Raw genomic sequence first — 12,915 nt, 5'->3', positions numbered from 1 at the left:
GTATGCAAATGAGCCTAAGGGTCTCCAGGCTCTGTTAACACACATGGAGACTGGAGCCCATCAGGCTTCTAAGCATACAGCCCTTCATTCTGGTGGTAGATGCCCTTTTTTTAAAAAAAAGGTTGAAAAAAGGTTGAAAAAGCGCCATCACACCTCACCATGGTTTGTACTGGTATTGCAGCTCAGTTGTTTAGAAGAAACAACTTCTTCGCTCTCAGGGTCCGGTCACGCGTTGCAGTTAAAACTGCATAACAATCGGCTTTGAGGTGGTTTTAGGTGTAGGTTTGTTAATTTAACAGGTGAAGGACATTTGTTGAAGAAGTAAATGACATTTGTGGTACAGGTTTCCCCTTCAAAATCAAATTCATCCATTCAGTACTGGTAAATTAACAAAACTGCACCTAAAACCACCTCAAAGCTGATTGCGATGCAGTTCTAACTGCAACGTGTGACTGCACCCTCAACAAAAATGAATAGAGCTTAGTTGCAATACGACCTATTAAAGGGGTATTCCGGGAATATGAACGTCTGACACAAAAAACCATAATGATATAAATAAATGAATACAACAATACTCAATGTAATTAGTTGCAAAATGAAGCTTAAATAGTTTAATTTTATGATTTTACAAAATGTATGGCCTCTCTAAAGTAGGTGGAGTTATCACTAAGATGGCCGCCACTGGAAACTACAAGTTCCATGATCCTTTAGTTCTCAGTAACTCCTCCTCCCTCTTATTCTCTGCTCCCAGTGATGATGTAACAGGTTTTCTTGCTCTGTTACCATAGTAATGATGTGTAACTGCCATCACCACAACACTGGCCATACTGGATGCAGTGCAACCAAATGACTACAGCCAAACGTAGTGGTGATCACATGACCTGCCCAGGCAGGTGCAGGACATGTGATGTGGACATGTGACCAGCAGCCATCTTCTGTCCTGCAACGGACCGCGCGGAGGAAATTAACGGACTGATTAAAGGGCCAGTAGCATTTTAATTCTTCATTACAGTCTCTGTCAGCAGAATTTTTCTGCTAAGAGGAGCAAAATTTTAAATAACTAATTACACAATAGCTTATATTTTGAGTACCCATTTGTATAAGAATTATGCTGATTCCTGGAATACCCCTTTAAGGTAGATCTGATTGTAGGTTTCTACTAACATTCTAAGCCCTAAACTACCTTTCGCTTATTCTAGGACACTTTCTAACCATAAGTACTATGTTTATTTGTGGCAAAGGCTACTGGGGGTGGAGTACCCTCTCCGGGCTGTGGGAGCAAAGGCCACTCCATATGGCGGCTGTGCTGGCGGCGGGTGGTAGTTTGGGCAGACAAACGGCCGCACAGCTGGGTGGACCTGGTCAGCACAGCAGACGGGGCCCAGTTACATTGCGGTACTGCTGTGCTGTAATAGTCATCAGTGAGAGAGGGCACGGGATAATGGCACTGATAAAACTTCTGCCGTCCCCCTGAACCCCTGAGCAGCGCAGGCCCTGTAGCAGCCGTAGGTGGTGTTACGCCCCTGTGGCCTGTATATATGACACAGCACAGTACTACTGCTCTTATGCTGCATGTGTGGCACAGCACATTACTACATCTTTTATCCTCTATATACAGTATGGTCACAGCACAGTACTTCTGCTCTAATCCTTCATGTATGGACAAAACGGATAGTACGAACTCTCTTATATTGTATATATGAAACAGCACTGTACGCCATCTATTGTCCTGAATATACAGTGTGGCCACAGCACAGTGCTGCTGCTCTTTTCCCGCCATATATGACGCGGCACAGTTCTAAATTTCTTATCCTGCATATTTGTGCACAGCGCATGACTAATAGTATCCTGTATATATATATATATATAGTATGAGGACAGCACAATACTACTCTTATTCTATATGTAGGGCACAGCAAAATGCTACTACTCTTATCCTGTATAAGTTTTTTTTTTTTAATCTGGGGGAATTGGGGCTTTCACTGGGCTAACCAATGCACTGAAAGGGTGCTATCTTATCGTAATATACAACAAAATATTCACACTGGCTACTGATCAGGCACACAGTTTTTTTGATATACAAGACACTTCATGTGATCAATATTCACATTTCACCTCTGGCACTGTGGATGCACTGTGAATGGTAAAATTACGGCACCATAGTAATATGTTTCTTAGAGTAAGTAATAGCAGGAGTGATGCTCTGTTACAGATATTGCTAATAATGGAACACGTTTGATCTATATATATATATATTAAAAAAAAGGAAATACTTAAAAAACACAACATAACAAAATTGTTGCTTAGATTCTCCTTTAATAAGTGACCACAAAGAGGAAGTTTAACTGAAACTGAATAGAAATGATTTCCTAATACAAAGTTAAGAAATTTTCCAGTGCTTATGATATGGGATCTTATGTGTAAAACTTCGCTACTTTTACTTTTGAACGTTTCCAGCTGAAATTAAAGTGATGACTCTTGTCAGTGACCGCTCAGGGTTTTCAGCTACTGTTTCAGAGCATTGCTATATCAGTCATTTTCCTAGTACAGTTGTTTACATACACTATATATAAAGACACATATGCTTGTTTTTTTTCACTATGAAATCAGATATGAAATCATAATAAACTTTTCCCGATTTAGATTATTTATGATTACCAAATTTTGTTTTTATTTGTAAAATGCCAGAAAAATGAGAGAGAGAATTTTAAAATAATTTTATTACTTTCTGCCAAGTCAAAAGTTTGCATTGGTGATTACTCTTCCTTTAAACTATCTGGGAAAGACTATATGATGATGTCATGTCTTTGGAAGATTCAGATTTATTGGCAACAACCGAGTTAATTAGACATACCTGTGGAGGTTTTTGAAGGCACACCTAAAACACACTGCATGTCTTTACTTTAGCATTTGACAAATATACCATATATAATTGAATATAAGCTGGCCTGGGTATAAGCCGAGACACTCAATCATACCACAAAATTCTCTAAAAAATGTTGAATTGAGGATAAGCCTAGAATGGGAAATGCATTGGTCACAGCCTCTCCGAGTAATAAAATGCCTATGCAGCCTTCCCCATTGATAAAATGCTTAGACAGCCTCCCCTAGCAAGTCCAGACACCCTCCCAAAGTAATAAACTGCCCATGCACCAGCCCCTTGTTCTATTAAAGAAAAAAATAAAAACCTGGGTTTTTCACCTCATCACTCTCCACGGCTCCTCTTCTCTCTCATCTTCATGTGTAGTAGAGCTCTGCCCGCACACACACTATGACGCGGCGGTTGTCACTGATGACATTAAAGTTATTGTTTTTATATTCTCAAATATAAGCCAACTGGGCGTTTTAAGCACTAAAATTGTGCTGAAAAACTCTGCTTATACTCGGTTTGAGAAAACTGGCAAAGAATCATTGATAATTCTCCCCCTATGTGTGTGATTGTATAAATACGTCTGTACAATATGTACTGTATATTTTTTTTAAGGGAAAGGGGGGGCCCCATGCAAAAATCCGCTATGGGGCCCAGTCTCTCCTAGTTCCACCCCTGGTCTTTTTATACAATGTATGTACATTTCTGGTCTCAACTGTATATTGGCCACCAAACTTATTTTTCCAATAAAGGGACATTACATTCTGAGCTGCTGCACTACAGATGCCATCAAACACATGCACAGGTTTTGACAAATTGCTTCCTTAAAGGAAATCTAAATCAATTAGGATATTAAGCCTTTCTGGTTTATAATTTATAAAGTTAATTTTAGAAGGAATGGATAACAAATATAAAAAGATTGTAACAGTCACAGTGCATGGATCTATGAGTAAGTGCCCCTAGTTTATCAGGCTTGATTTTAATGGTAGATTCCCTTCGAAAGAATAGAGGCAAAAAAATATAGGTCGCTACTGCTTCAGATGCACACCTTAAGATGTTGGCAAAAGAGTTGTGAAATTTTTGTTAAAATATTATGCAAATAATCTCCTATCTATGATCCCAACTAGACAGTTTGAATTAAAAATGATTCAATTGTGTCCCCTGATAGTAGTGGTGCCTGACATACTGTATCCCAGTGGTGGCGAACCTATGGCACGGGTGCCAGAGGTGGCACTCGGAGCCATTTCTGTGGGCACTCACCAGAAAGGAACAAATCCACCAAATCTTATTGCAGTCCCAGGCAAGTTAAGAAATGCTGCTTTCAGTGCTATTTTAAAGTGACACTTCAGTTAGAACTGTAGGAAAAGTGAGAAGGTGTGGACAGGGCTGCATTAACTTTGAAGGTCATCCTGCTGGACCCTTCATTCTTCCTCTACAGAGAGACCCTGGAGAGAAGCTACAATGAGAGTCTGAATTTGCCCTCCTTCTTTCAACTGTATTGTGGCCTCGGGTGCTGATACGATTGAGAGATAAGGAAGAACAGATAGCAATAAGTTACTGCTTAAAATTCCATGTTGGCACTTCACGGTAAATAAGTGGATTTTGGTTGTAGTTTGGGCACTCGGTCTCTAAAACGTTCGCCATCATTGCTGTATCCTAATATATATATACAGGCGGTCCCCTACTTAAGAACACACAACTTACATACGACCCCTAGTTACTAACGGACCTCTGGATATTGGTAATTTATTGTGCTTTAGCCCCAGGCTACAATAATCAGCTATAACAGTTATCACAGGTGTCTGTAATGAAGCTTTAGTGTTAATACTGATTCTCATGACAACCCAACATTTTTAAAATCCAATTGTCACAGAGACCAAAAAGGTTCTGGCTGGGAATACAATGATAAAATATACAGTTCTGACTTACATACAAATTCAACTTACGGTAATAACAAACCTACAGACCCCATCTTGTATGTGTATGTATGTATATATATATATAATATATATATATAGTGGGAATTTGGCCCAGTAGAGACCGTGGTAGCGGGGTGCTGTGATGCAGTTCAAGATTAAATAAACAAAAATCCTACCCGTCAGGGTGCTAACTATACAGGTGTTCACTAACTCACTATACAAAATCACTTGGCTGCTCCAGGCACAGACGTCAGGGCTGTGTGCTCTCCAGCCTCCTTCCATAGAGAGACAACACTCTCAGCTCTGCTGAGTGGTTTTTAAAAAAAAACTGATTGGGCTGCTCCCATCACCTGTGTCCAAGGTGCTGGACACCCAACCTCAGCACTAAGGCCTTGCATAATAGCAAAAACTAGGGGAAACATACCGCCCATCCACAGTTAACCCCTTCAGTGTCTCACAATATATATATATATATATATATATATATATATAATTTTAGATATTATTTTACCTTTATTTGAGCTTGAAGGTATGTTTTTGAATATTGGATGTTATGAAGTTGAGGCATATTATTTTCTTTTAATTTCGTGTGGCTGTTAGTTTTCACAGTGCATAAAGAAAGTGGAAAAAAGTTGGTTAAGAAAAAAGCCTTTATTATGATAAAATAAGAATGTTAATGTGATCCAAGAGCAGTAACATCTATATTACTATCTGACAGGTGTATTCATGGTCAGACATACCATATGCCCAGTGGAGCATATACGCAACTGGTGGCCTCTTGTGATATGAATTCTATTCTCTAATAAAGAACATTCTATAAATGCCCCTTACTTGGTTTTGGCAGTTATACCACCCCTCTGTCTGTGCTGGAGACATTCAGCCCTGTGTCTGCAGACGTCCAGCCCAGTGTCGGCACTGGCACTATTGTGGTGTCTTTCACTTGCACAAAAGAATTTATTTGCTTAAATAACTTGTTAACAACTGTTAATTAAGTAGTTCACACACTGTAAATCTAAGCTGTGGTTAGCATTCCAATAGCAGCACAGAGGTGCCATTTATCAATGTCCTCTAAGTTCTGTCTTCTAAACTCGCCCAGTGGCCCCTTCTAAAGTTCAGCAAAATGGTAATAATTCCCTGCACGTCAGCAAACTCGCATCTAGTAAGAAAAAGATGTTGCACCTTAGAACATGTAATAGATAGACACTGTTAAAGAAACACGTACATTTAAGATGCCTGAATCTAATTACACATTTCAGCTCCTCATGGAAATTTGGCATTCTAGAAAATATGTTCTCACTGCATGTTACAAAATTGCATCAAAGCTTAATATTAAATCCTATATCCAAATTCATCCCCGGGGTCTAAACACCCAAATCTGAAAAAAGGAATTTTATGATGCAACGAAAATTACAAATGACTTCAATAAAGAAAAACCTACCTTCAAAATCAAGCAGGATAAATCAGGGGCACCGACTCATATATCCAGGCACTGTGACTGTGGTAATCTTCTTATATGTGTTTTCCATGGCCTCATTCCTTCTAAAATCAACTTTTGAAATTATGCTGATGAGCCAGAAAGGCTGTGGGTGTGTTATTCGAGCCCATCTGTGCTGTAGATTTACAGGCTGTTAAATTCTGTAGTAGCACTTCTCCCCCACCACTGTGTGGTCACTGCTGCAGAGATTAAAGGAAGTGCAGGGGGAGGGGGAGACTGCTGCTGCAGCATAACAACACTTTATGAAGCCAGAGCACAGAGGATATCTGTAACATGCTATTAGGCCTTCATGCTCATTAGCATAATTTAAAAAGTAGATCTTAGAAGGAAGGAGGCCATGAATAACAAATATAAGAAGAGTACTATAGTCATGGTGCCTGGATCTATGAGTAAGTGTCCCTGGTTTATCATGCTTGACTTTGATGGTAAAATAAACGGCAAGAACTTGAGGAATGTGAATTACAGGTTAGGTTTCCTCAAAGTTAAGAAAAAGAAAATTTTAACATGAAGACAAAATGATATTAGACACCATTACAGTGACATTTCAATGCGTAATTGACTATAAATAAGGTTTGTGATCATCTAAACTGCATACCAACAGAGACTGACATAGACGGGAAGCTCTGCACAGGACCAGGGAGGTAAGTATTGCCTCTTGATTCTTTTTAGAACCCCTGAAGCCCATAGTATAAATGTGATGAAACTGAACAACCCCTTTACAGAATTATACAAAATGTTCACTGTCCGTGGAAGTGTTGGAGATAGCTGAGAGTGGAAAGTGCTGCCCCAGCAATTTCTGACCACTAACTTGCAATGAAATGGAGCAGCAGGACACATGCTTGTCCTGCAACTCCAACCATTAGTGAGACTGTGACCCCTGTTCTCTGAATTACTGAGATATGTGAAGATCCTAGCAGTTGGACCCTGACCAATCAGCTTGTTATTCCCCATCCTTAACGTAAACAGATTGTAAGACCCCTTCTAAACTGTCCTGGTAAATTAAACACTGCACTGTGATTATATGCCAAGGTCAACATGGCTGGCTTTCATGTTAGACAATCTATAGACCATTATTTACTAATACCAATTATTTCTCTTTAATGATTATTGACCTGAAGATATAAACATACATACAGCTTGAATGTTCCTGGTTTCCCTACCCCATATAAGAATGAAGTAACCCATATAACTAACTACTATTGCACCAGTTCCTCTAAAAAAAAGTCATGCTGAATGCTAAGAAAACAGTATTCACTTTAATAAGGAAGCTCTCCAAACTGCACGTCTATTTCCAAGGGAATTCCCATGACCTCATCATGTCTGTCATGGTCAATGGCATGCTTCAGCGACACCACACAAACTGTGCATATTGTGATGTGCTGCTTTTTATGTATATTCACCAGGCAACCAGCATTGCTAATGACTCGCACTCTATCATTTGTATTGAAAGTAATTAGGGCAAGAAGTATGTAAGAGGGCGACAATTAGTAGAAATATTATACTGTAATATTAAGTTTTATATAGATTTTTATTCTTATTTTATCTATTTTTATCATCGGGAAATAGTTTCCTGCCCATAAGCCAACAGTGTGTGTTCGTAACTGCACTATAGTGTATTGTGTATAGATGGGAAAGAAAAACTTTTAGATTAAGTTCACAAAACAACATTATATGAAATTAGCGAATGCACTAAATATACACTTTCTTGTAACCTTCTCTGTCGCTTTAATTATAGACCGAGGCCAACATTTCCCTTTAGACCACAAATTACATTTGTTGCACAGCAGAAGTCTGGGGGAATATTTTAGAGACAAATACAAAAAAAAACCCTGTACACATTTGTTACACAGTGCACAAGCTTGATTTTACAGGCATTATTTTAGCTACAGCTATATATATATTGTAGTGTTTATTGTTACACATGGGAGGCCCTGAGAAAATGAAACATATTCTATTAGAAAAAAAGAACAAAAAAAGATAAAGAGGCTCCTTGTTGTCTTTATGTGAGACTTCAGGGTTAGAAACTGGTCTTAATGGTGGTAGAATCTATATTGCCACTTAATGTGCCAGATTTTACACCTCACTGAAGACCTCAATGTCAGTGTGGCAGTGAGAAAGCAGATGTATTAACCTGGGAAAGTGTTTCCAGCTGCACATTGGTGTTTTTTTGAAAAACAGTCATGCCATAATTCCTCGCCAAAGTTCTCTCTTCTGCCTCATTAACGGAGCATTTTTGAGGCCACAAGTGATATTCCCGTCCAGGTCTTCACACCTTTGTGTTTTGTCATGTGTGTTTGAGGCTGATTCCCATGAACATCTCATGTTGTCATTGGAAGACCCTACACTGCCACTATGTCCACCAGCCAAGTGCTTGTTGTCCACCTATCCATTATTCCAGTTTTTGAGCAATCCTTACATGTATTTGCTAAATCTCGTAGTCATCATCAACAAAATGAACAAAAACCATAGAACAACCAAATCAGAATAAAATGTAACGTGTGGAAAGTAAATTTCATTTTTTTCCAGTCACCAACAATACATGACCAAATATCAGTGCAAGGAGTGTATTCTGATGTAACACAAGTTACTTTATCTGTATGTATTTAATGATAGAAGCTTAGCTTAAAAGGAAATGCAATATCATCACCAACAAATGCTTTTTTAAGCTCTACAATGTTTTTTTTTTAAACTTTTTTTTTAATTCATTATTTTTTTTTTAATTATCCTCTACAATTTCTCTTCATTGTTTGGTATATGCAAAACCAGAAAGGAACTTATAGGTGACTGGGTGGGAATTTTATTACTTTGGAGACTAAAGCAAAACTTTGGACGATTTAGAAGGTGACGACATGAGGGGCCAGTCTATGTTTTGCTTTGTGGAGTAAGATGCATTTAGCACTGGGTTATTAAAAGATGCTATTTGTTCTGTTCATTTTGACAAATAAGGTCACTCCTCTAAGCTCTGAATGAAACACAGAAGATTTATTCTCATCAGGTTATTTCTCACTCAAATTTTTGTATACGTTATTTTAGTAAAATAATTTCATAAAGTATGTTTTTTTTACATGCAGTTTTGGTAGGATTTTTTTGTTCAAATATCTATTCACATGTTTTTTTATGTAGAAAACTAAAGAGTTTTTAAATATAGCATTCTGCATTTTAAGATAAAAAACCATGGACAAAAAAACCCATAAAAAAAAATAGAATAAAACATAGAAAAAATTAGGAAAACCAACACATAAGGAAATACAATGTGGCTGATGAATCATTTCTTGTATGCCAGGATTACTTATAAGGCATGAAAAAGTTTCAATTTCTGGGAATTTGTTAGGACTTTTAGGCCTTGATGTCACACACTGTATTTGCTGAGCCAAGCAATAGAGTTCAAACAATTGTTCAACAATGTTAACTTAGACAGTTTCAAAATAACAATGGATTTATCATCGTGGCTGGTGTTGGATATCAATTCTTTGTTGTTCAGACATTTAAAAAAACCACATTGCATCCCAATCCTTGTTCTGTTCCCACAAAGCTGTACCTCTTTTTTGCAAAAGGTGCAAATGCTAAACAGGTACCTGGCCAAGTGGATAATGGAGTGGCACTGAGCGCTCCTCACCCTTCCCCTCTCCATAGAAAGCCGAGCACCCAGCTTGGTCACAGTGGGTTGAGATACTGCGTGATCACCATGTCCATGTGGCATAGACCTCTATCGGGGCTATAGTGGATCTTATTACAAAATAATAAAATAAAAAAATTTGAAAAGTTATACACTTACATCCTAGGTAAATGAAAAATAATGATGTGATAACTGTCAGACAGAAGTTATTTGAGTAATGTTCCTTGCAGTCACATGAAGAGGATGACACCGATGAGTTGCTGATTATATATAGACGAGAGTCCTCTCAGAGTCACAATAATAGCACCGGACGCGTCAGTATGGCTGCTACAGATTCCTGTCTACATGAATGAGCAGCAACGTAAATCTCAAGCTTGGTGTGTGTAAACAGTGCGTCAGAGCAGATGACTATATCATTTTTAGATTGACTGGGTTTATTTCCACCTGAAGGACCGGCTTGTCTATATTGTGCTAGTATCTCATTTATAAAGTGAGGACCTGTAGAGTAAGTGTGTTTTGTCATTTATAGGTGATAAAGTAGACAGAAAAAAGTAATAGCTAGTCCTGACCTTCATAAGTATAGTATATACGGTTTGTAGGAACAACTACAACTATGCATGTATAAAGAAGCGAGACGGAGTCATACTGAACTGAGTTCTATTTCTGCAGACCCCAAAGCCATTTTATGTCTTTTCCCAACATAAGGCTGAGTTTACATGCTGAATGCGTCCTGATCGTAGATGCATTAGATCTAAACAGTTTTGAATGGGAAAGAGCAACACGTGTTCGCATTGTTACCGGCAAAACATGTGATACTTGTTCCCGGATGCAATGGTATTATTTACAGTACTAGCATCCTTAAATGGGGAATAGACATCTTATGGCCCCTTATCTTACTAGAGGCAGGTGCAAATTGGGCTGTCTTTGGCAGGTTGATACTGATTGGTTGGGGTGCAGCACATGCGTGATATATGCTTTTTTCATATTGGTGGGGGGCACAGGACTCACATTCTTGTCATCAGTGGGGGTTCCACTGGTGAGAGGTGGACTTACCAGAGTCCTATCACTTATGTTGTACTGTAGACCATGTAATCTCTACATTTAATACACACAATAGCTATGGTCATTGGAGTGGCTACTATAGGTAAGGAACAGGAAGTGAAAAGTGGTTGTAGGGCTCCAGATAATCAGTAAGAATAGAAGAAACCCCAACTAAAATTGGTGTGTGACACTGTGTCACTGTAGTTATGCTTTGGTGGCATACAGATTGATAATGCTATCACATTGCACTGGCTGTTGTGATACTCTGAGCCAAACTATAAGCTAGCAGTAAATCACTTGGATATATAATATACACTAGATGTCTATGAGACACATTAGACATTGGCAGAATGTGTAACTTATAATAGAGTCATCTTAACAATCTGAGTTTAGGTTTTAGATTATGACCAAACCTTCCTGAGCTATCATGTGAATAGGATAAGTATATTTGGTCAGAAAATAAGTTGGTATAAGGAACTTATGTGGTGAATGGTAAAACATGTGTTGCTCCTGCCATTAGGTAACATAATAGAGGACTCAGCAGTATGTGCAATGTGTGGCTTAATGGCTGATCTCTGGAGAAGGAGCTAGTTGCATAATTGTTAATCAGGCTTATTGGAAATTCACTTCAGACATGTGCTTCTGACAGAATATAATTATTACATACAATATAACTTGTTTTCCAACAACCATAGATGGTATGTGTACAGGACCTACAAAGAAGAGAGAACCCCACCTAAGGGAACTACGGCTTAATACAACAAAGACATATTGTTTCTTACTAAGATTTTGTATGAAAATAACAAACAGGATTATAAATTGAACTTGCTGGACCTGTGCCTTTTTCCAGCCTTATCAGGGGCGTAACTACAGTGGTAGCAGCCATAGCAGCCGCCATGGGGCCCACAGTGTCAGGGGGCCCCGGCATCTGATCTGACACATTAAAGAATGGAAGATGTGCACCATTATATAAATATTATGCTGCACATTGTACAGTATATTTATCAGTGCATAAATGTGTGTAAGAGCATATAAATGTTATAAATGTTTGAGTATACCGATGTACATATTTTCTAAGGGTGTACAGAGCCCCATTCAAACATCTGCTATGGGGCCCTGCCTCTCCTAGTTATGCCACTGAGCCTTATCTATATACAGCTTATCTATATACAGCTCTCATTAATATACAAGGGTTCCATACCTGGAATATTAATATACACTCTTACTGGATTTTGATGACTAATATAGTTATCAATATATTTAGTCTAATATATATTACATCCTTTTGGAAATTATAATTTGTTTCTAAAATAACTAACTATCCTGGACTGTCACTTTTACATTCTGTTCATTCTAAATCTAGTAGTAAACAGCGATAGGGAACTATGTGTACTCTGAGGAGCCGACCCTCACCCCACCACACACTGTTAGAGCTATTCTAAAGTTATTAGTAAAGGGAAATATGTGTCCCATACCAAAGACCAGAACTGGGAAGGAGCCTTAGTACCCAAATCATATATAGCACATTAGTACTATTAATACTTAACAAATTCTGTTTTCTTGCCCATTTTTCACATACATTTACCATATGATAAGGCAAAATCTCCCCAGAATGATACTGGAATTCAGTATCTACAAATAAATGTTAACCTTTGAGTGGCTAAATATTGGTGGGTATCACTTTGTTCACAGTAACTACTGAATGTCACTGCAGACATAAAAACATAATAATGTTTTTTAAGATTCCTATATTGTGTCAATTAGTCAATTACAATACGACTGTGTTCATTTTACCTAGCTTCCATGAATACAGTGTTGCATCTAAACACTGTGCAGAATTACCCTTACAATTAGCATATATGCCTAATTTCTGCTATAATGTTATAGAAAAGAGCAGACACCAACTACTCACATTTTACAATTTCACAAAGCATACGTATTACATATGTATTATGTCCGTAAAATAAAATTCACA

This window comes from Engystomops pustulosus, chromosome 2 (genome assembly GCF_040894005.1).
Source record: "Engystomops pustulosus chromosome 2, aEngPut4.maternal, whole genome shotgun sequence".
Classification (NCBI taxonomy): domain Eukaryota; kingdom Metazoa; phylum Chordata; class Amphibia; order Anura; family Leptodactylidae; genus Engystomops; species Engystomops pustulosus.
This window is presented reverse-complemented; position numbering follows the sequence as displayed.